Source organism: Sorex fumeus, unplaced genomic scaffold (genome assembly GCF_029834395.1).
Source record: "Sorex fumeus unplaced genomic scaffold, SorFum_2.1 ptg000034l, whole genome shotgun sequence".
Taxonomy (NCBI): Eukaryota; Metazoa; Chordata; class Mammalia; order Eulipotyphla; family Soricidae; genus Sorex; species Sorex fumeus.
Window position 1 is genome coordinate 27,284,723 of NW_026606091.1, and position 25,840 is coordinate 27,310,562.

The following is a 25,840-nucleotide window of genomic DNA, read 5'->3' on the forward strand; positions in this document are numbered from 1 at the left end:
GACTCTATTTCTGTCTGAGGAACAGGAGGCCACAGACCCTTGACCCGGGACCCAGAGAGACCCGACTACAAATCACACAAATCCAGCTCGTAAGCACAAGTTCACCTGACAACCTTATTCACCATTAATCCCCTTATTTTGCTGCACACATGAACTCTACCCTCTCTGAATCCAACTAATTCAGCCCCATCCGTCCTTCCCGACCTGCTCCTTCCCACCCTCTTCCCTCCTCCCTTCTCCTTCCACCCAACCCCCCACTGCACTCAGTACTAGACACCAGGGTGGGGGGGGGCAGATCCCCTAAAGACACAAGGTATTATTAGGTGGGCAGAAATGACCGCCACCTAAAGACACAAGAGATCAGGGAGGCAGAAACTCCCCATCACCAGACCCCATGGATTAGGGGGACAGAATTATCCCACACCACTAGACTTGAGTTGTGGGGGACAGAAATGTCCCCCACCACTAGAACCCAGAGATCAGAGGAACAGAGGTGTCCCCCACTACTGGATCCCAAGGATTAGGGGGACAAATATCTTCTGCTACTAGAAACCTGGAATGTGTGGAGAGGGGATGCAGAAATGAAAACTGGGCCAACTCAAATCCCAGTCCTAATGATTTCTAATGATTCAGCCCTAATAACTTTTTTGGGGGGGTAGGGGGGAACTCCCTGTGGCCTGACTCTGCCTTCCACCATGTAACGGCCTCCTCGCCTACCCTCTAGTTCACAGACCCAACAGGGCAACATGGCAGCGACCCCCAGGCTGCTGAAAAGCTGCGTGCAAAAGAAGAATTGAGAAACATGAGGTGTGGGAGAGGGAGAGATGGGGATACCAGAGGCACCCCTGTGTGAAGTGAGGGATGCGAGAGACCCAATTCTCTGAGCTCAACAATAGTCGAGACAGGCGCAGGCTGAGACAGACAATTCTAAGAAGCAGGTGGATGTTCAAACTGATAGGTGGAAGGAAAGAGTGAGGTATTCCTTCCAGGAGGTTCCTTGCGGGAACACGTCCCCCCCCCAAATGTGCCCCACCTCCAGATTTAGGGATTGTGCAGGGGGCATGGTGCCATGGCCATGCCCACCCAACGTGTCCAATCCCATGGTGTTCTTTTATTGGGGGGCAGGGCGTTGAGCCAGAGCTCCTGTGCTCAGGAGCTTTTCCTGGCTCCGTACTCAGGAGTGAGGCCCGGCAAGAGCTCAGGGCTTCCCTTGTGGTGCTGGGAAATCAAAGCAGGGTCCCTGAATGCCTAAACCACTCTCCAGCTGTCCTACCATTTCAACAGGCCAGTCTCAGAGAAACAAGCTGGAGACAGGAATTAAAACAACATAAAACCTATTTTTAAAAATATGGAAGCCCACATTGCAGAGCTTCATGTATGATTGGATGAGTGAGTGTGGGGGCTGGAGTCACGGGATCAGAGCTTTCAAGTCTGTGACGTAGAGGGCGGGCAAGGCAGAGGGGTGGCTTAGAGTGTCCAGGGAGAGGCCCTGTGAACGGGGCATTGTGAAAGGGGAGACAGGCTGGGAGCAGGAACTGGGCGAGTCTCCCTGACCCTCTGCACCTCGGTGTCCCCCTGCGTGGGGCAGCAGGTGGGGATCCACTCCTCCAGAATGTCATGAGCATGAACGTGAAGAGAAAAGTAGGGCCCGGGTCTGGAACCCTCCTTTCTGCCCTGTCCTGGTGCCCCCTTCCAGCAGTGCCAGGCGGGCACAAATGGTTCCAAACAAGAAAAGAATTGATTTTGTGAGGAACCCAAAGCAGCAGAAGGCTGTGAGAGATGAGCAGCCCCCCAAGATGAGCAGGAGGAACCCCAAGTCCGAGGATGGGGGCCCAGGAAGTTGGTGGTGGGGTGAAGGCTCTGGGGGCCTTGACTGCCTACCCTCTCTCAGGTGCATTAGCCCCGTGGTGCCCCCAGCTCTTCCATCTGGGCTACGGAATATGAAAGAACAGCTACAATGGAGGTCAGGAAGTTTCCACCAGATCCAGGCAAGATGCAGGTTCGTCTGAGGTACGAGGACACTGACCTGAGTCTACAGGAGCAGGGGCAGCATCCCCGGAGGGGGCTGTGGTGTGGGGTGAGCAGGGCTAGGTTCAGAGCTGCATCTTAGACGGAATGGAACATGAGTCGGGAACCGTTCCCACGCCCTTTGCCCACCCCATGAGCCCTCCAGCAGCTGGCTGAGCTCTGGGGCAGATTGTTGAGACTGGGGCACGGCCCTTCTGGAAAGCCTGCTACCCTCCGCCCGAAGCCTTTCTTGGCGTGAGAGGCTTCTGATGTTTGGGTCTGGACTTTCCTGTCCAGAATTTCCCCTGGGAGGACAAGAGACCTACTTGGATTATGGGGGAGAGGGGAAGGACAGGGCAGGAGGCCTCCCAGTGATGTTGACTGACTCATCCTGCTCCAAATGGTTCTGAGGATGTGGGTGGCAGCAGGGAAAGAGACAAGGGCTAGTTGCCCGGGGAGGCCCCATGTCTTAGGCCCCGGGAGCAAGAACATCAGGGCTGGTTGCACCAGGTGCTGCCTGCCTGGGCCTGGGAGTCTGAGCCTGCCTCTCCTGGCAGGGATTGGGCGACAGGCACTCCCAGGGTTGTCACAGGTGCAGGCGCAGTGCACCTGCAGCGACAGCTCCTTCCTGCAGCACTGGGCCACCGTCCAACAGCACCTGGGCTCTGGGAAGGAGCAGCTGCCTCACAAGAAAGATGAAGAAAAGGAAGATTTAGAGACAACAAGGCGTGGGCTGATGGGGACGCGGGTGAGAAGGGCCGTGGGCTCTGGGCAGGAAGGCGGCAGCCGGCTCCTCCTGCTCCTCACCTACTCTCTTCACCTTCAGGGGTTGCTCAGTCAGCCCTGCAGGAGAACTGGAAGCGGCAGTTCTCCACCCCTGAAATGGCAGAGACCCTGAAAAGGGTGAGTAGCAGGGTCCCAGGAGGGAGAAGCCACCTACGGGGGTCAGGAGGCAGGGCTACGGGGGAGGTGGAGCCAGGTGGGCCCTGCCCCATGCCACTTCACCTCCCCTTGGTTGGCTAAGACCACAGGGCTGCTCCACAGCCCAACAGAACCAGGATGTCAATCATGGGAAATAGACCATGAAGACTGAGGAAGATCAGACTGTGCTGCCCATGAGATAAGGAGGCTGGTGCAATGGTGAAGGAAGAGGAAGGGAGCACCGAGTCAAAGGAACAAAAAGTAAAAACCCTGAGTCTGGCATGCAAACAGATCACCCAAGAGGCCATGGTAAGCATGACACCTGCTCGGAGACCCCTGTGACTGCCCCTCCTAACCTTGGTCTCCCTCCTCAGTGTTCTCTCAACCCCCAACATCCTGCTCGGGAACCAACGGACAGCCACACCTTCCTTGGAACCCCAAGTGTCCTGTGACAGTCAGAAGGGACTTCCTAAAGACAACCTCATGCACACCCCATCCTCCCTGTTACCCAGAGATGGAAATCACACCTAGATCAAAGGGCAATGTGAGCCAATACAAAGAAAACCTGTGTCCCAGAAGATCAATCAGACTGTGATGCCCAGGAGATAAGGAACCCGCAGACACCCGGCCCAGGGCCCCAAATGACCTGCCTGGAAATCATGTTGTCCCCTAGCATCAGCAATGGTTAACCTGGGATTCTTTTTTTTTTAATTTTTTTTTATTAGTGAAACACCATGAGGTACAGTTGTAGATTTACAATTTTTTGTGCGGGGTTAGATTATACAATGATCAGATACCCATCCCTCCACCAGTGCCAATTTTCCACCAACATGGATAATATCCCCCCACCCCCATCCCCCATGCCCCCCTGCCTCTGTGGCAGGGCAATCCCCTGTGTTCTCTCTCTCCTTTTGGGTGTTGTGGTCTGCAAAAGAGGCATTGAGTGGCAAACATGTTCAGTCCATAGTCCACTTTCGACATGCATCTCCCCTCCTGGGAGGGTCCTCCAAACACCCTTTATTTGGTGTTCCTTTCTCTGTCTGAGCTGCCCTTTCCTCTAGAATGCCCGGCTGGCCACTAAGCTATGGAGTAATCCTCCTGGTGCTGATCTCACCTATTCTTGGGTATTAATCTCCTATTTTGTTACTTTATATCCCCCAGATGAATGCAATCTTTCTATGTATATCCCTCTCTTTCTGACTCATTTCGCTTAGCATGATACTTTCTATGTTGTACCACTTGTATGTAAATTTCATGACTTCATCTTTTCTTTTTTTTTTTTTTTTTTTTTTTTTTTTCCCTTTATTTTATTTTATTTTTTTTAAAGTTGTAGATTTACAATTTTTTGTGCTTTGGTTTCAATTATACAATGATCAGATACCCATCCCTCCACCAGTGCCCATTTTCCACCACCATGGATAGTATCCCTCCCACCCCCATCCCCCCATCCCCCCGTCTCTGTGGCAGGGCAATCCCCTGTGTTCTCTCTCTCCTTTTGGGTGTTGTGGTCTGCAAAAGAGGCATTGAGTGGCAAACATGTTCAGTCCATAGTCTACTTTCGACATGCATCTCCCCTCCTGGGAGGATCCTCCAAACATCCTTTATTTGGTGCTCCCTTCTCTATCTGAATAGCCCTTTCCTCTAGGATACCCGGCTGGCCTCTAAGTTATGGAGTAACGCTCCTGGTGCTGATCTCAGCTATTCTTGGGTATTAATCTCATACTTTGTTACTTTATATCCCCCAGATGAATGCAATCTTTCTATGTCTATCCCTCTCTTTCTGACTCATTTCGCTTAGCATGATACTTTCCATATTGTACCACTTGTATGTAAATTTCATGACTTCATCTTTTCTAACAGCTACATAGTACTCCATTGTGTAGATGTACCAAAGTTTCTTTAACCAGTCATCTGTTCGTGGGCATTCAGGTTTCTTCCAGTTTCTGGCTATTGTAAAGAGTGCTGCAATGAACAAACAAGTGCAGATGTCACTTCAACGATAAATTTTTGCCTCTCTGGGATATATTCCCAGGAGTGATATTGCTGGGTCAAATGGGAGCTCAGTTTCTAATTTTTTGAGAATCATCCATACTGTTTTCCAGAAGGGCTGAACCAGTGGACATTCCCACCAACAGTGAAGGAGTGTCCCTTTCTCGCCACATCCATGCCAGCATCGGTTGCTTTTGTTCTTTTGAATGTGGGCCAGTCTCTGAGGTGTGAGATGGTATCTCATTGTGGTTTTGATCTGCATCTCCCTGATGATTAATGATGTAGAGCATTTTCTCATGTGTTTTTGCCAGTCGGATTTCTTCTTTGAGAAAGTTTCTGTTCATTTCATTGCCCCATTTTTGGATGGGGTTGAATGTTTTCTTCTTGTGGAGTTTAACCAGTATTTTGTATATCCTGGATATCAACCCCTTGTCAGATGTGTATTCGGTGAATATCCTTTCCCATTCTGTAGACTGTCTTTGTATTTTGGTCACTGTTTCTTTGGAGGTGCAGAAGCTTCTTAGTTTAAGATAGTCCCATTTATCTATCTCTGTTTTCACTTGCTCGGCCAGTGGCGTGGCATCTTTAAAGATACCATTAGCTTCAATGTCATGGAGGGTTTTGCCAACTTTATCTTCAATGCACCTTATGGTTTCTGGTCTGATGTTGAGGTCTTTAATCCATTTTGATCTTACTTTTGTACATGGTGTTAGGCAGAGTTCTGAGCCTATTTTTTTTTGCATGTAGCCGTCCAGTGATGCCAACACAATTTATTAAACAGGCTTTCCTTACTCCACTTCACATTACTTGCACCTTTATCAAAGATTAGATGATCATATGATTGAGGGGAGATGTCAGTGTATTCAACCCTGTTCCATTGGTCTGCAGTTCTGCCTTTGTTCCAGTACCATGCTGTTTTAATTATTACTGCTTTGTAGTACAGTTTGAAGTTAGGGAGGTTGATTCCTCCCATTTTCTTTTTCCCAAGAATTGCTTTAGCTATTCGTGGGGGCTTATTGTTCCATATAAATTTCAGGAGTGTTTGCTCCATTTGTTTGAAGAATGTCATGGGTATCCTTATAGAGATTGCATTGATTTTATACAATGCTTTCGGTAGTATTGCCATTTTGACAATGTTAAGTCTCCCGACCCATGAGCAGGGGATATCTTTCCATTTCCTCATGTCCTCTTTTATTTCCTGAAGTAGCGTTTTGTAGTTTTCTTTGTACAGTTCCTTTACTTCCTTAGTTAAGCTGATTCCTAGGTACTTGATTTTCTGGGGCACAATTGTGAACGGGATTGTTTTTTTCATGTTGCTTTCTTCTCTCTCACTGTTTGCGTATAGGAAAGCCATGGACTTTTGGGTATTGATTTTATAACCTGCAACTTTACTATACAGGTCTATTGTTTCTAGGAGTTTTTTGGTGGAGGTTATTGGGTTCTCTAAGTAGAGTATCATATAATCTGCGAATAGTGAGAGCTTGATTTCTTCCTTTCCTACCTGAATGCCCTTAATATCTTTTTCCTGCCTAATCGCTATTGCAAGTACTTCCAGTACTATATTGAACAGCAGTGGAGAGAGTGGGCATCCCTGTCTCGTCCCTGATCTTAGAGGGAAGGCTCTCAGTTTTTCCCCATTGAGGATGATGCTTGCTGTAGGCTTGTGGTAGATGTCTTTAATTATGTTGAGGAAAGTCCCCTCTATACCCATTTTGGCTAGGGTTTTCATCATAAAGGGGTGCTGGATCTTATCAAATGCTTTCTCTGCATCTATTGATATGATCATATGCTTTTTATCTTTTCTTTTGTTGATATGGTGGATTATGTTGATTGATTTCCGAATGTTAAACCATCCTTGCATCCCTGGGATGAATCCTACTTGGTCATGGTGTATGATCTTTTTGATGAGTAGTTGGATTCTATTTGCTAGTAGTTTGTTGAGGATCTTTGCATCTGTGTTCATCAGGGATATCGGCCTGTAATTCTCTTTCTTTGTGGTATCTCTGTCTGCTTTTGGTATCAGTGTGATATTTGCTTCGTAGAAACTGTTCGGAAGTGTTTTTGATATTCCAATTTCGTAGAAAAGCTTAAAGAGCATTGGGAGTAAGTCCTCTTTAAAGATATGGAAGAATTCCCTAGTGAATCCATCCGGGCCAGGACTTTTGTGCTTGGGGAGACTTTTTATTACCATTTCAATTTCCTTGATGGTGATAGGTCTGTTCAGGTATTCCAGGTCTTCTTGGTTCAGCCTTGGGAGTCTGTAGGAGTCTAGGAATTTATCCATTTCCTCGAGGTTTTGATGTTCTGTGGCATACAGTTTCTCAAAGTACTCCCTGAGGATCCTCTGAATTTCTGTGGTTTCTGTTGTAATGACCCCCTTTTCATTTCTGATTCGGTTTATTAGGGTTTTCTCTCTCCCTTTCTTTGTGAGTTTTGCTAGAGGCTTATCGATCTTGTAAATTTTCTCAAAGAACCAGCTTTTGGTTTCATTGATCTTTCGGATTGTTTTTTGTGTTTCTATCTCGTTAATCTCTGCTCTGAGTTTTATTATTTCCTTTCTCCTGTTCGGGTTGTGCTCCCTTTTTTGGTCCTTCTCCAAGCTCTTAAGCTGTGAGGTTAGGTTACTTATGTGTGCTCGCTCCTCCTTCCTGAGGAATGCTTGTAGAGCTATAAACTTTTCTTTTAACACAGCCTTTGCTGTGTCCCATAAGTTTTGGTAACTCGTGTTCTCATTTTCATTCGTTTCTAGGAATCTTTTGATTTCCTCTTTGATTTCCTGTCTAATCCACTCGTTGTTCAATAGTGCATTGTTTAATTTCCATGTGTTTGATTTAGTTTTCTGTTTTTGTGTGTGATTTACTTCTAATTTCAGCGCATTATGGTCTGAGAAGATTGTTGATACAATCTCTACCTTCTTAATTTTATGGAGGCATGTTTTGTGGCTCAGCATGTGGTCTATCTTGGAGAATGTTCCATGTACGCTTGAGAAGAATGTGTATTCAGCTTTTTGTGGATGAAGTGTCCTGTATATATCTACTAAGTCCCTTTCTTCCATTGTTTCCCTCAAATGAAGTATGTCCTTGCTAAGCTTGAGTCTGATTGATCTATCAAGAGGTGACAAAGCAGTTCTAATGCGTTTTTTTTAAAGAAAAAAGCAATGGCTACTAAGCTACTAAGATAGCCCACAGAATGGGAAAAATTATTTACCCAATACCTAGCTGATGAAAGGCTAATATCCAAGTTATAGAGCACATTGGTAGAACTTTACCAAAAAAATATCTCCCAACCCCATCAAACAAATGCAGAGAGGAATAATGAACAGAAACTTCGTCAAAGAAGAAATTCAAGGGCTGGAGTGATAGTACAGTGGTAGGTTGTTGCTTTGCACGTGGCTGATCTGGGTTTGATCCCCGCCATCCTACGGGCTACACCCGCCTTGGAACCCCAAGTGTTCTGTGAGAACCAGAAGGCAGTGTCCTTCCTAAAGACACCCCATGCACACCCCATCCTCCCTTTCACCTAGAGGTGGAAATCACACCCAGATCCAAGACAGACCTGAGCCAACAACCCGTCAAAGACAAATTGTGTTGGCAGAAGATCAGACAGACTGTGATGCCCGTGAGGTAAGGAGGCTGCAGACACCCATCCCAGGGCACAAAGTGACCTGCCTGAAAGTGATGTGTTCCCCCCAAGATTTAGAAATGGTTCAACAGAATTCTTACTCACCTGTAATTCCGTCTTTTACCTACCCTGTCAAAATCATATTCATTTACCGCAACATTGTCTTTCTTCCCTCTTCCTTCCCGCCCTTCTCCTCTCCCCCTCCTCCTTCCTGCCCCCTCCCTTCTCCCCTCCTCTGCCCCTTCCCATTGAGGAATGGGGCTATGGGGCTATGAAGCTATGGGGCTACACAAAGCAATTGCAGACGTGCCCCCATGGCAGGGATGCTGCGTACTAGGAGTGGCGAGATGACCCAAACAGAACAACATTGAGACTCGTACTCTGCAAGTAAAGAAGTTACACAGTCTCCAAGGAAGCTCAGCTAGAGAAGAGGGCACCAAATCAACGGTGCTGGGAGGATCCTCCCAGGGTGGGAGATGCATACTGAAAGTAGACTATAGACCAAACATGACTACCACTCAGTGCCTCTATTGCAAACCACAGCACCCAAATGGGGAGAGAGAGAACAAGGGGGAATGCACTGCCAAAGAGGCAGGGTGGGAAAGGGGGTTGGGGGGGTAGGAGGGATGCTGGGACCCGTGGTGTTGCAGGATGGGTGCTGGTACAGGAATGGGTACTTGAACATTGTGTGACTGAAACCCAAGCACAAAAATTTATAAGTCTACAATTGTACCTCATGGGGTTTCACTAATAAAAAAATAATAAAAAGAAAATTCTTGGATTAAAAAAAAAGGTACACAGCCTCCAGCACATCCATATGTGCAGGAGCAAACTCAAAACATAAAATAATAACCCAATTAAAAAATAAATCCAAATAAATAAATTTCAGTTTTTAATATGAACAGATACTACACTTGATCTTAACCAAAAGGCCGAGAATCTCCGCGGGATGGAGTGATAGCACAGTGGTAGGGCGGTCGCCTTACAAGCGGCCAACATGGCCGACCTGAGTTCGATTCCTCCACCCCTCTGGGAGAGCCCGGCAAGCTACCGAGAGTGACTCGCCCGCAGGGCAGAGCCTGGCAAGCTCCCCGTGACGTATTTGATATGCCAGACACAGTAACAACAAAGTCTCCAATGGAGACGTTACTGGGCCCGCTTGAGCAAATCGACGATCAATGGGAGTGCCTTTACCTTTTACCTTTACCTTTTAATATGAAAATTAAGAGATCGTGGGGTCTCACCATGTTTCGTGCTTGTCCCTATCCCTCCCCGAGCGCACCCGCCCCTACCCAGTCTTTCCAGAAGGATTCAGGGCTTCATTCTTATGGTCTTTATCCGGATGCCTCTCAGGTTGGAAACTGCTCCTGAACTGTTCAGTGGTTCTGAGCAAGAGATTTAGTTCACTGCTTCTTGCAAGTCAGAGGATGGGGTCCCATCTGATAAGCAGAAAGGCTGGGGTCGCGAAAGTTAGAGTGGGTTTTCACATCAAAATCTAGAGTCGCAAAAGTTAGATGTGGGTTTTCACATCATAATCCCAGGGACTGTGCCATCTGGGCAATTGGTAGCCACTGGGGCCCTTTGTTAGTCATCACTGTCACCCCTGAATGGGGACCTGGAGGTAGATAGTTTGTTTACCTCTGTGGCACAGCGAGAGATCTGAGCCCCCTGCCTCAGAGACAGGTATGCCCAGACCTCTGCCAATGGCCCTACCCTGGGTCAGGGCACCTAGAGCCTGGTGCCCTTTCTCAGGCACTAAGAGGATCAACCTCTATGCCTCCGGAACCCTACTGCTGATTTTTTTATGTTATTTGTTTTTCTTTTTTTCACTTCTAAATGCTCATTCTTCCAGGAGGTCTGGTGCCCAGCCTCAACCAAGAGCTGGAGCAGAGCCTCTGAGGCTCTCTTTCAGTCCTCTTAGGCTTCTGACACTAGGAACTTATCATCTACAGACTGCAGGATGGTCCATTCCAGGGCTACAACGAGGATTTTCTTAAGTCCAGAGCCAGGGTCTTCCTGAAGAAGGTGGCCGAGTTTTTGAATCCTTGGGCAACGGGTACACAGTGACTGAGGTTTCCTCCTGTCTCTGGATCCTTTGGCCCAAAGGCAAACGGGTCTGCTTCCTGGAACAATTTGTAAAGGGGGAAGCATATCTTTTGAGGTTCAGGCCAGTCAATCATTGGGCACTAGAGGAAAACAGACTCAAGAGAGTGGAAGGACTGGGCACCACAAGGTGACCAGCAGGACCGACCACACTGACTCCGCGCAGGTCATGACTTCTCAACTGAGGCCAATGGGTTGCTACCAGTTGAGCTGCATCCCACCACTATTCCTGCCTCCCAGACCTGCGCAGTATCTTTCCCGATCCCTAGCCACACCTCACGGTCTACCTGACATTGTCGCTGTCTCTGGAGGCTCACTCTTAGCATGAGTTTACCAGCAGAGGGGCATGATACTGCCATTAGAGAGCGCCTGGAGAGGGTATTTTCCAAAGTGGGAATACACAGTGTCAAAGTGGACATTTATTTGCGCTTCTAGCTCTGTCTGGAGATCTAATGCCAATAAGATACTAAAGTGAGGAACAGAGAGAACCTTGTTTTCCATATGGAAACCCCAGCATCTGCTGAGACCATGGATTCTCGTGTCCAAGAAAAGCAGGGAAGGGCTGCACCTCCGGTACATTCAACGAGCTCTGCTTCCTATGTTGCCCTGTCTTGGGGGTCATGGGGCCCACTGTTTCCACGAGGCTTTTCTTGGGAGTGTAGGTACCAAGTTACCCTGCCTTCCCTGCCTGCCTGGGGACTCCCTGTGACTCTGTCAGACTGTCCAAGTTGTCCTGATGTCAGTAGACATTTCTGGAAGCTACCCAACTTTGAATGTCTGCCACTCCCATTCATAGAGGGTCACAACTTGCCTGGTGTCATATTGGCACTTTGTTCTCTCCTGCAGCATGTCATGGCCCTCTGGACCAATGATCTGGGGCCTGCCTTCTGCCCCTCCGCATCCTCCACCCCTGACCCCTGCTCCTGCTCTGGCTCCCCTCTTACTCCCCGCCCCTTGTCTGCCCTGCCAGTTCGCACCTCCTCTAGACCAAGGGCACACTGGAGGTGCTTGGGTCTGGCCTTAACCACTCCATTGGGGTAGTGCTGTCTCCACTGGAGGTGCTGTGGTCTGGCCTTAACCACTCCACTGGGGTAGTGCTGTCTCCACTGGAGGTGCTGGGGCCTAGCCTTAACCACTCCACTGGGGTAGTGCTGTCTCTACTGGATGAGTGGCAGTGCCATCCAGCTGCCATGCTCTCTGCCAACTCCTCCAGTGCACCAGGTGCCACTGCTTGGGTGTTGCTCTTTTTCCTTTTAGTCTTGTCTTGCTTTATCCGCTGCTTGGTAGTGAGTTTTGTTGTTTCACAAATGAGAATTGCAGCACTAATATAACTTTGAGTTTTGAACTACTATGAACACATACGTACTTTGCCAAAATTTCTGCCTAAAGCTAACTAAAAACCAAGAAGCTGGGACTGGAGTGATAGCACAGTGAGTAGGGTGTTTACCTTGCATACGACTGACCTGGATTTGATTCCCAGAATCCCATATGGTTTCCTGAGTACCACCAGGAGTAATTCCTGAGTGCATGAGCCAGGAGTAACACCTGTGCATCGATGGGTGTGACCCATAAAGGAAAAAAAGGCACATTTTGGCAAGTGGGAGAACATGATGAGATAATAGTGCTATTGGAATGAATAGTTCCAAAGTCTGAACACCGCACAAGCGAGAGATCAGTTTTACAGCAGATCTGATGGGCGTCGGGGTATTAGCAAGCAGCTGACAGGAGAGTATGGAACAAGAAATGACCAAGGTTTCTTGGTGCAGAGAAGGATCTGGAGCATATCAATAACGTAGGAAAATTTGGGAGATTTTCCCTGGTTTCTAAGTTGAACAGAGTGACAGATCACCTCTGGGCCATCCCGGGTGATTTCCGTGCCTGTCTTCGTCTTTCCCAGACCCTGTGCCTCATGGCAGCTCCTGCTCTCCGGGGTAGCCAGTCTGAAGTTAGCCTGTGGGAAATGTGGGCAGAGGTCCCCTCTCCTCTTCAGCAGGGCTATGGAGATCCTAGTATCAGGACTTGAACAGGGCTGGGCCGCATCAAGGCAAGCACCTTCACCCCAGCAATATCCCTGGGGCCCATTCTTGAAAAGTCTGAAAGTGCTCGGGAGTGGAAGCCTCGGGTTCCATGGGGCTGTCTCCCTGGGCACTGTGCCGTACAGAAGGGGGAGTGAGGCATCTTTAAGGGAGCCCAACTCTACAGGAAGGAGAGTTAGGTGGGAAGCAGCTGAAAGAAAAGTACTGCTTGCAGCAGGGCATTAGTCCAGCAGATAAAGTGATCTTCTTGCACACTGCTGACGTTGGATCAATGGGCACCCCTAGTTCCACTAGGTATGGTCCCTGAGCTAAGTCAGGAGTAAAGCCTGAGCATGTCTGGGTGTGGGGCCAACACCCAAAGAAAAGTGCTGCAAGCAGACAGGGCCGACCTTTTCCCAGTGCCCTAAGGAAGAATTCCTCAAATTCTTAGAGGGCATAAGAGAGATTTCCCTGTTAGGTGGAAGGGGTGAGGGAGGGGAAGGGGGTGACAGTACTGGCCCTCCACTTGTGACTCTGCCTGAGCAGTGACAGTCCACTTGGACAGTCCACAGTGGCCTGACTCAGGCCAGGATTTGGCTGCTGCTTTGACACAAAGGTGTCCTGAAATTGTGAATGTCAGTGTCCTTAGGAGGGAGAAGCCCCCAATGAGGGTCAGGAGGCAGGATACCCGGGGCGGGGGTCGGAACCAGGCTGACTCTGCCCCTGAGCCCTCCACCTCCCTTGGTTGGCTGAGAGCCTGGGGCTGCCCCTCAGTCTATCCAGTTTTAGTCAATCTAAGGGCACTGAAGTGGAGGCAAACACAGTGGAGATCATAAAGCCCGAGGAGCTGGAGGTGGTAACAGTCAAGAAGGACAAGCTGGTGGTGTGGGGAAGACTGTGCATCTGGAGGCGGAAATCTCCCCCAACATTGGGTACCGGGGATGTGGGGGGCAGAAATGTCCCCTACTAATAGACCCTAGTGGTCTGGGAGGCAAATAAAGGCCCTAAGCAGTAGGCACCAGTAACATGGGGTGCAGAGGTTTCCCGTAACAATAGACAGCAGGGATCCAGGGACAGAAATGTTCACAATAACTCGGCACCAGGTATGAGCAAAGCTGAAATGTCCTCCAGAAAAAAACACTAGGGATTTTGGGGAAAATTGTTTTCCAATACTAGACACAAGAGCTCTGGGGGGAGAAATGTCCCACAACAGAGAACAGAGCTCAGATAGGAGACATGTCCTCCAACACTACACAGTAAGGAGTCCCAGGAGCAGAAATACTCACGCCCATAGAAATAGTCCAAAGAGTAGCAATAAGAAATGACCACCTCCCCACCCTCCACCTTAGACTATACCCCAGGAGAGAGGAGTGGAGAATGCCTGCTCACCCCCGCTTTCCTACCTAAATGTGGAGATATTTCCGGTTTGTGGGCTGTCCTTGCACGGTCCAGGGCATTTTCCACTTTTTGAGTAAAAATTCTGTCCAGGCGGCCAGAGAGAAGTCTCAGGAGACTCAGTACAGGCTTGGGATGCATGAGGTCAAGAACGTTCCCTGGCACCACAGGGTCTCCTGATCACAAAGGCTGGAGCAAATAGAGATCCCCACAAACCCCAAACCTCTCAGGTATGTACACAGGCCATGAGGGTCAATGAAGCAGTACTTGGAAGGATCTCAGTGCTTAGAGGAAACACTCATTCAGAGCATCCGATTTTCAAAACGGCACTTGGGTACAACTATCTACCCGTCCTGGCCCAGGGAAAACGAGGCAACACTCAAACCTTCGGTTCATGGGCTACAGGCCAAGCAAAAGTCTGAGCCGAGAGCTCCCCTTCCTCCAGTGCACTTTTTCTATTCTGGGAAAGGAAGTCCTGAAAAGGATGGAGGCTGGAACAGTCAGCAACTGAGTTCTAGGCACTACCTGGGACAGTTTAGGCGATCATGAATTGGTGGCAGAGGAGAGAGAGGGGAGAGGGCTGAATCAGTCTCCCTGACAGCCACTGTCCTGTTTCCAAGATTGTTTCTACAAATGGATGCATCCCAGCCTGTGTGGGTGTGTGGCATTGGGTGGGTGGGTCCTGCCAGGGAACGGCTCATGCTTCTTGATGAAGCATGAGCTGTCCTGTGGGGGTCTCCCCATGGATCAGAACCTGACATGCCATTCCCATGCCCATGGTGCCTGTTCCGTCTACACCTCCTCTGTAGTGCCCACCGGGAAGAGCCCCCACCTTGCCCCCAATGCTTCGTGGGTGCCAGGCCCCCTAGTGGCCAGATCATGTCTCAGGTAAAGGACCTGCAAACCTCCTGGTATTTCCCAAACCTCTCAAGGACTGGATGGACTTTCTCTGCCCAGAGCCTCACCCCAGTGTGGAACCCTTCACTGCCCACAGGCACCCCAGACAGCACAAGCCCACAGTGACCCTGTGCCCCACCATCAGAGATAAATTTGATTCTCAGCACAGCGAAAGTGAGAGGGGGAGATGTCAGAGCTACAGGAGACAGACGGAGACCACTGGGGCATGAATGTGCTCAGGGCAGGGAGGACAGTTGCATTCGTGGATGCCATAGTGGGCACGGGCGATATGGGGGAGTTGGGGTTCCTCTCAGGCTGCAGGACTCGTGAGGGCAGCGTGGCCAGGGTGAGTGGCCCTAGTTGGAAGTGTGTGTACTGAGAGGGATTTCCAGAGCAGGACGGGATCAACACCAGAGAAGCATCAAGGTTCCCCAAGGCCAAGTCTGGTGTCCAGCTCCCAGTAGGATGGACTGAGTCTCAGAGAAAGGGGCAGAGCTGGGGTGGGGAGGTTCTATGGGGTCATTAAGAGCCCTCCAGGACTCAGAAAGGGAAGTTTCTGAGCAACAGGGGGAGTTGGTCAGGGACTGACTGGGTCTGGGGGCTCAAAGGCCCCACAAACTGGCTGCTGCCAGTCTGGGAGGAAGCAGAGACAGAAGGGCAGAGAGAACGTGGACACCGGATATGGCGGGAGCAAGAATTCTGCCGGCTTCAGGAGAGGAGAGGGGCAGGGCAGGGGGGCAGGGGCTCCAAGGAGACAAAGGAGAGGGGCAGGGAGTGAGGGGCAGTTGGGACAGCGACCAGGACAGCCCCTCTGCCAGGCTCGCTGGGCTCCCACAGAAGCAGCCAGGCCAGACCTAGGGGTGCTCAGGGGCGAATCCTGGCAGCTGCAGCCCAGCCTGGGCATGGGGGGACGTGATCTCTGGGAATGAGAAAGTCGTGGACTGAGCTACGGGAGACCGAAAGGGTCAGTGCTCCTGGCCCACCGTGAGGCCCACAGAGTTCCAAGCCACCATCGTCGGTAGGGGGCAGTGCCCGAGGGTCCGGGTGGGGTTGGGGAGGCCCGTCAGGCCCACCAGGGCAGAGGCTGGTGCAGCCTTCATTGTGAGGTTAACCCTGGGAGCTCTAGATTTCTCCCTGGCCAATGGGGTTGCAGCCCCGAGGCCACGCCCCTTCCCTGCCTATAAAAAAGGCTCGTGGCCCCGCCCCTCGGGGGACCCTCTCTCAAGGATGCTGAGGGAGAAGTGGCCCCATCACACCTTCCCCCTGTTGACCCTTCGAGGGGTCATCTAGGGGTCACGTCCGGATGTTTACCCTTCTACGGGCCATCTACGGGTCACCTGTAGGGGTCATCTCTAGCGGATCGTTCGAAATTGGCAGAGCGCAACGGACGGTAAGAAAAGGCCCTGCGTTGGCCCTGCACTGGTCAGTGTATGGCCCCGAGGCCACAGGATCAAGCCCGGGCCCATTTCCAGCAAGTCTTCCGGCAGTTTTGTCCCCAGCAGCCTCTGTCCTCGTCAAGGTCTCCCGGGACTCTGGGATGGGAGTCCCCAGAGAGCCCCTCTCCAGGACCTGTCCGTTCCTGTCCCCAGAATAGGACCTCCTGGGCTCCTGCTGTCCAAAGACCTGGGTGGCTGGACACTGGCTCCCCAGCTCAGGAAACAATGGGGTTGGGAGCTCAGGGCAATGCTGAGGAGCTGCCTCAGTGGCGCTGCGGAATCAAAGCAGGGTCCCCGGGTACACAGACCCCTCACCACAGACCCTCCTGCCAAAAACCTCCTACTGTACGACCACACCCTTCCCGTCTAATTTAGGACAGAAAGAGATGGAAGAACAGAATTTTAAAACATCAGATATATCTTGTAAAGGCGGAGAGTCACATGGCAGCGCCTCATCCGTTAGGGGTGAATGATTTGGGCTGGTGCTTGGCACCAGGAGTTTGAAGCCTGTGATGTCTGAGGAGGGCAAGGCAGGGAGGAATCACTCAGAGTGTCCTGAGGCCACGGCCACATCCCTGCCTATAGAAATGCTCGTGGCCCTGCCCCTCGGGACACCCTCTCTCAAGGAGGCTTAAGGGAGATGTGGCCCCAATGCACCTTCTGCATGTTGACCTTTCCCTAAGGGATCATTGGAAATTGGCAGAGCATGAAAAGATGGGAAGAAAAAGTGCTAGGTCAGTGCTAACCCGCCAACCCTGGGCCATGCACTGGTTCTGCACTGGTCAGTGTGTGTCCAGGAGGCCCAGGATAAAGCCTCCGCCCATTGACAGCCACGTTTTCAGGCTGTCTTGTCCTCCAGCAACTTCTGTCCTCGCCAGGGTCTCCCGGGACTCTGGGATGGGAGTCCCCAGAGACCCGCTCTCCAGGCCCTGTTTCCTCCTGCCACCAGAATAGGATCTCCTGGGCTCGCACTGACCAAAGAGCTGGGTGGCTGGACACTGGCCCACCCAGCTCAGGAAACAATGGGGATGGGAGCTCAGGGCATCACTGAGGAGCTGGGGAGTCAAACCAGAAACCTCACCACAGACCCTCCTGGCAGTGGGTTTAACTGTGCAAAAACACCCTTCCCCTCTTGTTTGGGACAGAAAGAGCTGAAAGAACAGAATTTTAAAACATCAAGTGTATCTGATAAAGGCAGAAGTTTGCAATTTAGAGCGTCATCCTTAAGGGTTGAGTGATTTGGGCTGGTGCACAGCACCAGAGCTTGAAGTCTGTGATGTCTGAGGAGGGCAAGTCGGGGAGGACTGACTTCGAGTTTACAGGGAGGGGCCCTGTGAATGGGGCATTGTGACACGGGAGACAGGCTGGGAGCAGGAGTTGGGCGAGTCTCCCTGTCCCTCCACACCTGTGTCCTGCTCTGCGGGCAGCCAGAGGAAATGGGGTCAGCTGTCCACTCCCCAGAATGTTACGACCCTGAAAATGCAGAGAGCTCTAGGGACGGGACATAGAATGCTTGTTTCTAGTTGTCCCTCGTGTCCCTGCCAGCACTGCCAGGAGGGCTCCAGTGGGTCCAAAGCAGGAAAGAATCCACTTTTTAAGGGGCCCGGAGTAGCAGACGGCGGTGAGAAATGAGCAGCCCCCGAGATGAGCAGGAGGAACCAAGAGTCCGGGCTGTGGACCATGAAGTTTGGGTGGGGTTGAAGGTCTGGGGTCCTTGACTGTCTGCTTCCTCTCAGGTTTACCGGCCTCTGGGTGCCCCCGAAACAGCCACATCGTTGAAAACATTTCGAAGGACAGGTGGAGGCAGGAGGTTCCAGGAACAATGGGCGAACCCGGAGAACAACTGCGGATGCGAGTGGGGGCCGAGGGCACTGAGCTGGGGTGAGAGAAGCGGGCGCAGCGACGCCTGGAGTCTGAGGGCTGTGGGGTGGCCGGCCGGGAGCCCGGCCAGGCTCGAGTTGTGTCTCTGTAACAGTGGAACGGGTCTGGGCAACATTCCCCAGTCTTGGAGCTGAGCGAGTCTCCTATCATCTCCAATTATCACCTATCATTCCAACATGTCTTCACTGCAAGCCCACGAAAAGTTGCTGTACACCAAGAGTTTTGTGAGAGGGTGCAGGGTTTGCCGGCCATCAGCTCCCCTCCACCCTGGGGTATTCTTGGGGCATAACAATTCAGTCTTCTGGGCTGTGACTTTCCTGGTCTGTGAAATGGGCTGGTGAGACCCCCTGTGAGGCCAAGAGCCTGCCTTGTGTGATGGCAGGAAGGACAGGTCAGAATGCCCTGAGGGCTGTGGTGGCACTGACTGGCCCACACTACACAGAGGGGTCTGGAGTTGGCAGTTGCCAGGTAGGAGTCAGTGTCCGAGGCAGAGGGAGACCCAACTCCTAGGCTCTGGGACAACGACGCCATGGGGGCCTGTGGCTGAGGGTCTGAGCCCTGCATCTCCTGGCTGGGATGTAGTCGGTCCTCCTGCCTGTCCTCACAGACACTGTCCTACCTCCCACAGATGCCAGGGCAGGACTAAAAGGTGCAGTGCCAGTGACCTCCCTGGGGCCGATTCTGCTGGTACCTGGAAATGCACATAGCTGCCGACAAGAGCACCTGGACGCCCGCAGTCACCTGGGCTCCAAGGAGGAGCAGCTGAACCAGCGGATGCTGCGGCAGAAGCAGCCCATAGACCAGCTGCTGCAGGTGCCACCAAGGCTGCAGGCCCTGCTGGAGGCCGCCATCAGGGAGCTGAGGGAGACCAGGTGAGAGAGGGGCCACGGGCTCTGGGGCAGGAAGGCCCTAGACCTGCCTCCTCAGCTAGTGCCTTCACCCCAGGTGCTCTTCTGTGGGACTCAGCAGCAGAAACAGCAGCTGCAGAACCTGGTAAAGTGGAAAGGTGTCCCGGAAAAGGGTGAGTGACAGGGAGAAGCCCCTGTGGGTCAGAGGGCGGGGCTACTGGGAGGGGAGCCAGGCGGCCCCACCCCCAGCCCCCCACCTCCCTTCCTTGCTTGAGACCCTTATGCTGCCCCACATCCCATCCACTCCAAAGGGATTGGCGTGGAGACGAACAACACACAGGTGCTCCTGGACACAAAACGTGAGGAGCTGGAGGCCACAGAGAAGGAGGAGGCACAAGAGGCCAGGCAGGAGGAGTGCCAGAGTCCAGGAGCTGGAGGAGTCAGTCAAGTCCCAGGGGGCAGGACCATGGCCTGTGTGAGATCCAGAGACGCTCCTGTTGCTGTCCTTAAGGAAGAGGAGTCCACCGTCATCGGACCCAGGTCCTGTAATGACCCGCCGAAAATCCAGAAAACGCAGCTGGTCAGCAAGAGCTCCACTGGCAGCCTGACACCCAGCTGACACCTCGATTTTACTGCACCGACGCACCCTGCCGCTCTCACCCAATTGATCTAGCCCAGCCCCGTCCTCCCCACGCCACCCGAGTTCGGCCTTCCGCCTTGGCCCTTTGCTCTTCTCCCTCCACTAGAACCAGGGATATCCCTCACTGCAAGACCAGGGATCAGGGCAAAGCCACAACTAATCTCCATCTCAAGAAACGGGAGATCAGGGGGACAGTAAAGTCTCCATCCACTAGACACCGAGATGTGGGGGAAGAAATGTCCCCACCCCTGGACTCCTCAGGTATCAGGGGGCACAGTTTCCCCCTACACTAGACCGTGGGATCAGGGGGGCAGAAATGTCTACCCCACTAGACCCCACGGATCGGGGGAGCCAAAGATGCCCCCCCACCACTAGACGCCAGGGATGGGGGGGCCAGAGATGCCCCCCCATCACTAGAAACCAGGTATCGGGGGGGCAGAGATTCCCCCCCCCCCACAAGACGGCAAGGATCAAGGGGAGGCAGAGATGCCCCCCACCACTAGACACCAGGGATCGGGGTGGCCATAGATGCCCCACCACCACTAGACGCCAGGGATGGGTGGGCCAGAGATGCCCCCCCACAACTAGATGCCAGGGATTGGGGGGGCAGAGATTCCCCCCCCACAAGACGGCAAGCATCAAGGGGGGGCAGAGATGCCCCCCACCACTAGACACCAGGGTTTGGGGGAGCCATAGATGCCCCCCCACCACTAGACGCCAGGGATGGGGGGGCCAGAGATGCCCCCCTATCACTAGAAACCAGGGATCGGGGGGGCAGAGATTCCCCCCCCACAAGACGGCAAGGATCAAGGGGGGGCAGAGATGCCCCCTACCACTAGACACCAGGGATCGGGGGGGCCATAGATACCCCCCCACCACTAGACACCAGGGATGGGGGGGCCAGAGATGCCCCCCCACCACTAGACGCCAGGGATCGGGGGGGGCAGAGATTCCCCCCCCACAAGACGGCAAGGATCAAGGGGGGGCAGAGATGCCCCCCACCACTAGACGCCAGAGATCGGGGGGCCAGTGATGCCTCCCCACCACTAGACGCCAGGGATCGGGGGGCCAGAGATGCCCCCCAACCACGAGATGCCAGGGATGAGGGGGCCAGAGATGCCCCCAACCACTAGACACCAGGGATTGGGGGGGGCAGAGTTGCCCCCCCAACCACTAGACGCCAGGGATGGGGGGGCCAGAGATGCCTCCCCCCACCACTAGACGCCATTTATCGAGGGGGGGCCAGAAATGCCCCCCCACCACTAGACGCCATTGATCGGGGGGGGGCAGAGATGCCCCCCACCACTAGCCGCCAGGGATCGGTGGGGCCAGAGATGCCCCCCCAACCACTAGATGCCAGGGATGGGGGGGCCAGAGATGCCCCCCAACACTTGACGCGATTGATCGGGGGGGCCAGAGATGCCCCCCCACCACTAGACGCCAGGATTGGGGGGTGACGAGATGTCCCCCCCACCACTAGACGCCAGGGATTGGGGGGGCCGAGATGTCCCCCTCCACAAGGTCCGAGGGATCAGAAGGGCCGAGATGTTACCCCCCCCCCCCCACTAGTCCCCAGGAAACAGTGGGGAAGAAATGTCCCTCTCCACAAGATCCGAGGGATCAGCATGGCAGATATATCCCCCCAGCACTAGCAAACAATGATTACGAGGTCAGAAGTCACAACTCAGCTCTCCGCTCCCCATTGTGGGGTCCTGTTTCTGCGCATGACAGCCCTGAAGCTTGGCCGCTGGTACCATACAGTGACCGGATTCTACACACTCTTTGGGGCTGTTTGGGGACTTTGTATTGCTGGCTGAGAAGAGGGGCAGGAGGAAGGCGGGCTTTCTCCCTGACTGCCACTGTCTGATTTTCACGATTGTTGCAATAAATGGATCTATCCCAGGCCTGTGTGGGTGTGTGTGTCACTGGGCGGGGCAGGTCTGGCCAGTAGTTGACAATTTCTTCTAGATTGTGGGAAGCCTTGGCCATGTCACCATGCCAAGACGCTTCACCTGCCTGCCCCTGTGTGAAGCCTGTCAATGACGCCAGGAGAGTCCACCCCAAGGGTTGAAGGTCTCAATCACGGATGCGTCCCCAGGAGGGAGGGCAGGATGCAGCACCCAGAGCCCTGCCTTCCACTGCAGCACCTCCGTGGCCTCCCCTCACCCCTGGTGCCTGTTTCCCCATTCCCCTCTGCCATGGCACGAGGGACAGACCCCACTTTGCCCCCTAGTGGCCACATCAGGTTTCTCAGGATGAGGACTTGAAAGTGTTCCTACAGCAGGTGGGTCCAAGGTGCTGTCCCCTTAGCCAGGGTCCCTCTCCATGGCACCCGCCCCGGCAGGAAGACAGTGTGTTATCAGTGGAGCAGGATGGGGCCGTGGATGGAACATGTTTCTAGTGTCCCCGAGTCCGTACGGAGCTGATCCCTGATAATAGCGCCCCACTTCTTTGTGGACCATCAGATTCCCTAATACAAGCCCCACTGTCACCTGTCAGCAGTCCGGCCAGACCCCATGTAAGAAAGCATCAGGCCCTGACTCCTCTTTGCTCCTGCACACCCAGACCTGTTGTATAGCCTTGGCTGAGTGACACTCTACTGGTGAGAAGAAGTGTGTCCAGATCTATGGGTCAGAGCAGATGGCAACGCCTCAGAAGGAAGAACCATCCTGTTCCAGTAAGTTCCAGGAATTTGGTCAGCCATGCCCCTTCCTGCCTGTCACATTCCTACTGAGACTCACACTCCTGCTAAGGCTGCCCAGGGCAGGCACAGGCAGCTCCTGGTTTACCCTTCGGTGCCCAGTTCATAGCCCTGCCCCTCTACCTGCACCATGGGCCTGGGGTCGCCAGTTCACTCACACAGTTCTACACACCTCACACATGTCCTTCATACCCTCTCGCAGCCTCTACTGGGGCTCTAGGCTTAGCTCCCCGTGTCCTGCCTCTGGGCCCCTGGGATCGGGAAACACCAAGTCCAGGTTTTCCTGAGGTTTGGGGAGCTGAGAGACTGTGGGGATCAGAGGCTCTCCCCTATCCACCCTTGCCGGTGGGGAGAGCTGTTCTCCCTGGACATTGAACGACTGTCTTGGGAGTTTTTCCTCTTAGGATCTTGCAGAGTCTCGCCAAGACACAGGTGGCACCCAAGAGTTTGCCGGAAGCATCCCAGTGTATTCCATGTGTGCCGGCTCTACCCAGCTATCCCCCAAAGAGGCATTAGCAGGTCACAGCATGATTATGTAGGTTGTTTACAGGCTACCTTGATTCTGCGGTAACAACTTTCATCTAACATGCAGTGGTGCCTAGTGCTCTCAGGTGCTCCCACAGTGGTGATTCCCATTTCTACGCTCAGTGTTCGAGCTTTCCCGTGAGCCCCTTCCATCCCTGCTCGGGTAACCTGCTTTCCCTTAGTCTCTTGCTCGGTGAGAGATTTGGGGACCCCATCCGGGTCAGACAGAAGGACAGAGACATATAAATAAAGTTAAGGAAATAGGAGTAGCTTACTGGGGGGCTCCCGGGCAGACTTTCCGAACCTCAGGTGAGGCAATGGTACGCCCGTGCCCTGGGTTAGACTAAGGGGGCTTTTAAGTTGTCTTGGTCTGGTCCTAGTCATCTGTTCGTGGGTCAATGGTAAGGAACATGGAATGAGCCTGGTGGCTTCCTGTCACCAAGTGGGCATTAAGTCTTGTCTTCCTCACCTGGGACAAGGTGATCTCTGACTCCAGGAATGTTGCTGTCCACTCAGCCGGTTGCCATTTGGTACTGGTCACCATTTTGTCAGAGCAAACCTCACATTTGATTCTTGTCAAATTTGGTGATTCCTGACCCATCCATCTTGTCCACCTCCTAGAGCGGGTCTCTCAGTGGTCCTGCCTAGTTTTTCGCTTCTGCCTCTTGTTGCCTGCTTGGTTCCCTTGCCTGAGGCTTAGCAGACAGAATCATTTGCCAGCCCCCCTTAGCTCACCCCGCTGCGGCTGATCCTGACAAACTAGCACCTGCAGGTTAAGCTTCTGGCGATGGTCAGTGATGAGTGACTCTCTGGAATTGTTTCTCATTTCTGGCCTGACTCTGAGAGATGTCCATTCTACAGTGAGGCCCTCATGAGTGGCCAAACCTGACCAAAGTTGGGCCTGACCAGCCTCCAGCTCCCTCACCCATCTTGAATTCATTCTTTCTTTTTTTTTTTCTGGAACAGGCACTTTTTATTTATTTATTTATTTTTATTTTTATTTTTTTAAATATAAAATTTCACTGTTTATTATGTATTTGAAGCACAGAAACTCTTTTTGTAAGATGTTTCCTAAATCCTGTATTTGTACCTCAGGTTCCATCCTAAAGACGAGAGATGACTATATACTCTCTGCTGTGTACATATCTTACTTTGGAAGACCCCTTCATGACACAGAAGCTAATAGTGTCTTCAAAGATGTCACACCGCTGGCCAAGCAAGTGAAAACAGAGATAGATAAATGGGACTATCTTAAACTAAGAAGCTTCTGCACCTCAAAAGAAACAGTGACCAAAATACAAAGACAGTCAACTGAATGGGAAAGGATATTCGCCAACTACACATCTGATAAGGGGTTAATTTCAAGGATATACAAAATAATGGTTCAACTCCACAAAAAGAAAACATTCAACCCCATCAAAAAATGGGGAGATGAAATGAATAGAAACTTTGACAAAGAAGAAATCAGAATGGCTAAAAGACACATGAGAAAATGTTCCACATCATTAATCATCAGGGAGATGCAGATCAAAACCACAATGAGGTATCACCTCACACCACAGAGACTGGCCCATATCCACAAGAACAAAAACAACCGGTGCTGGCGCGGATGTGGTGAGAAAGGGACACTCCTTCACTGTTGGTGGGAATGCCGACTGGTTCAGCCCTTCTGGAAAACAGTATGGATGATTCTCAAAAAACTAGAAATTGAGCTCCCATTTGACCCAGCAATACCACTCCTGGGAATATATCCCAGAGAGGCAAAAAAGTATAGCCGAAGTGACATCTGCAATTGTCTGTTTATTGCAGCACTCTTTACAATAGCCAGAATCTGGAAAAAACCTGAGTGCCCGAGAACAGATGACTGGTTGAAGAAACTCTGGCACATTTACACAATGGAGTACTATGTAGCTGTTAGAAAAGACGAAGTCTTGAATTCATTCTTTCAACTGGCTCAAAGCCAGCCCTCACCTATTCCCCCGCCCCCCCCCCCCCCCCGTCCTGACTGTTTGGAGTAGAGCAGCATTCAGTCCTTATTGGAGAAAACACCTTTTCTCCAATAAGGGGTGGGGGACAGGCCCAAGGGACCTTCCCTAGTGACAGTTTGTGATTGGCAGGTACAGGCAGTTACTGGCCTTTAGAAGTTAGGGTGAGTAGTCAGCTCTTTCAGCCCACATTCTCTTTTGAACACGTCCTCCCTTCACATCTTACTGAGTAAGTTTCTTTCAAGAAAAGTATCTTGCAGGATTGGAGAGGTAGTCCAGAGGGTAGGGCATTTGCCTTGTGGACCAGCCAATCCAGATGTGACCCCGGGCACCCCATATGATCCCGAAGCCCCAGCAGGAGTCGTCCCTGAGTACAGAGCCAGGAGTGAGGCCTGAGCAACACTGGGTATGTCCCTCCAAAAATGTCCAAGTATAGCAAAAAGAGGAGGGGGAAGAGTGGGAGGGGCGGTTCTGATTGCAGTGGGACTCACTGGAGCATTTGGGAATTTCACACGCACCATTGTAAAGTGGTATTCCTTTTGGGATGCAATACAGCAAAATCAACAGTAAGTTAAAATTTTTATTTTGAAAAAGATCAAAGAGGCTGGGAGATAGTAGAGCGGGAAGGGCACTTGGGCTATCTGATTTCAATCTCTGGCGTCCTATAGATGCCCTTCAGCATGGCTGGGACTGATCCCTGCTGTGGTTCCAAAACCAAACAAGGAAACAAAGAAATGTAATATATCAAAAGCTAGAACAGGTGGTGAGGTGTCTGCTTTGCAAACTTCTATCCTGGGTTGATTCCTGGCACCTCTTAAGGATCCTTGATCACTATTAGGGGTGATCCCTGAGCACAGGACAGGAGACAGGGGCCCC

At 52.0% G+C, this 25,840-nt stretch overlaps 1 protein-coding gene and 1 pseudogene across 1 annotated transcript in view; one reads left to right on the forward strand and one right to left on the reverse strand.

The window, feature by feature from the left end:
• Window positions 1–25,840, forward strand: part of LOC130026599 (polypeptide N-acetylgalactosaminyltransferase 12-like) — a 308,882-nt gene that overhangs the window by 246,790 nt on the left and 36,252 nt on the right. The window lies entirely within an intron of this gene.
• Window positions 9,327–9,482, reverse strand: LOC130026674 (uncharacterized; annotated as a pseudogene).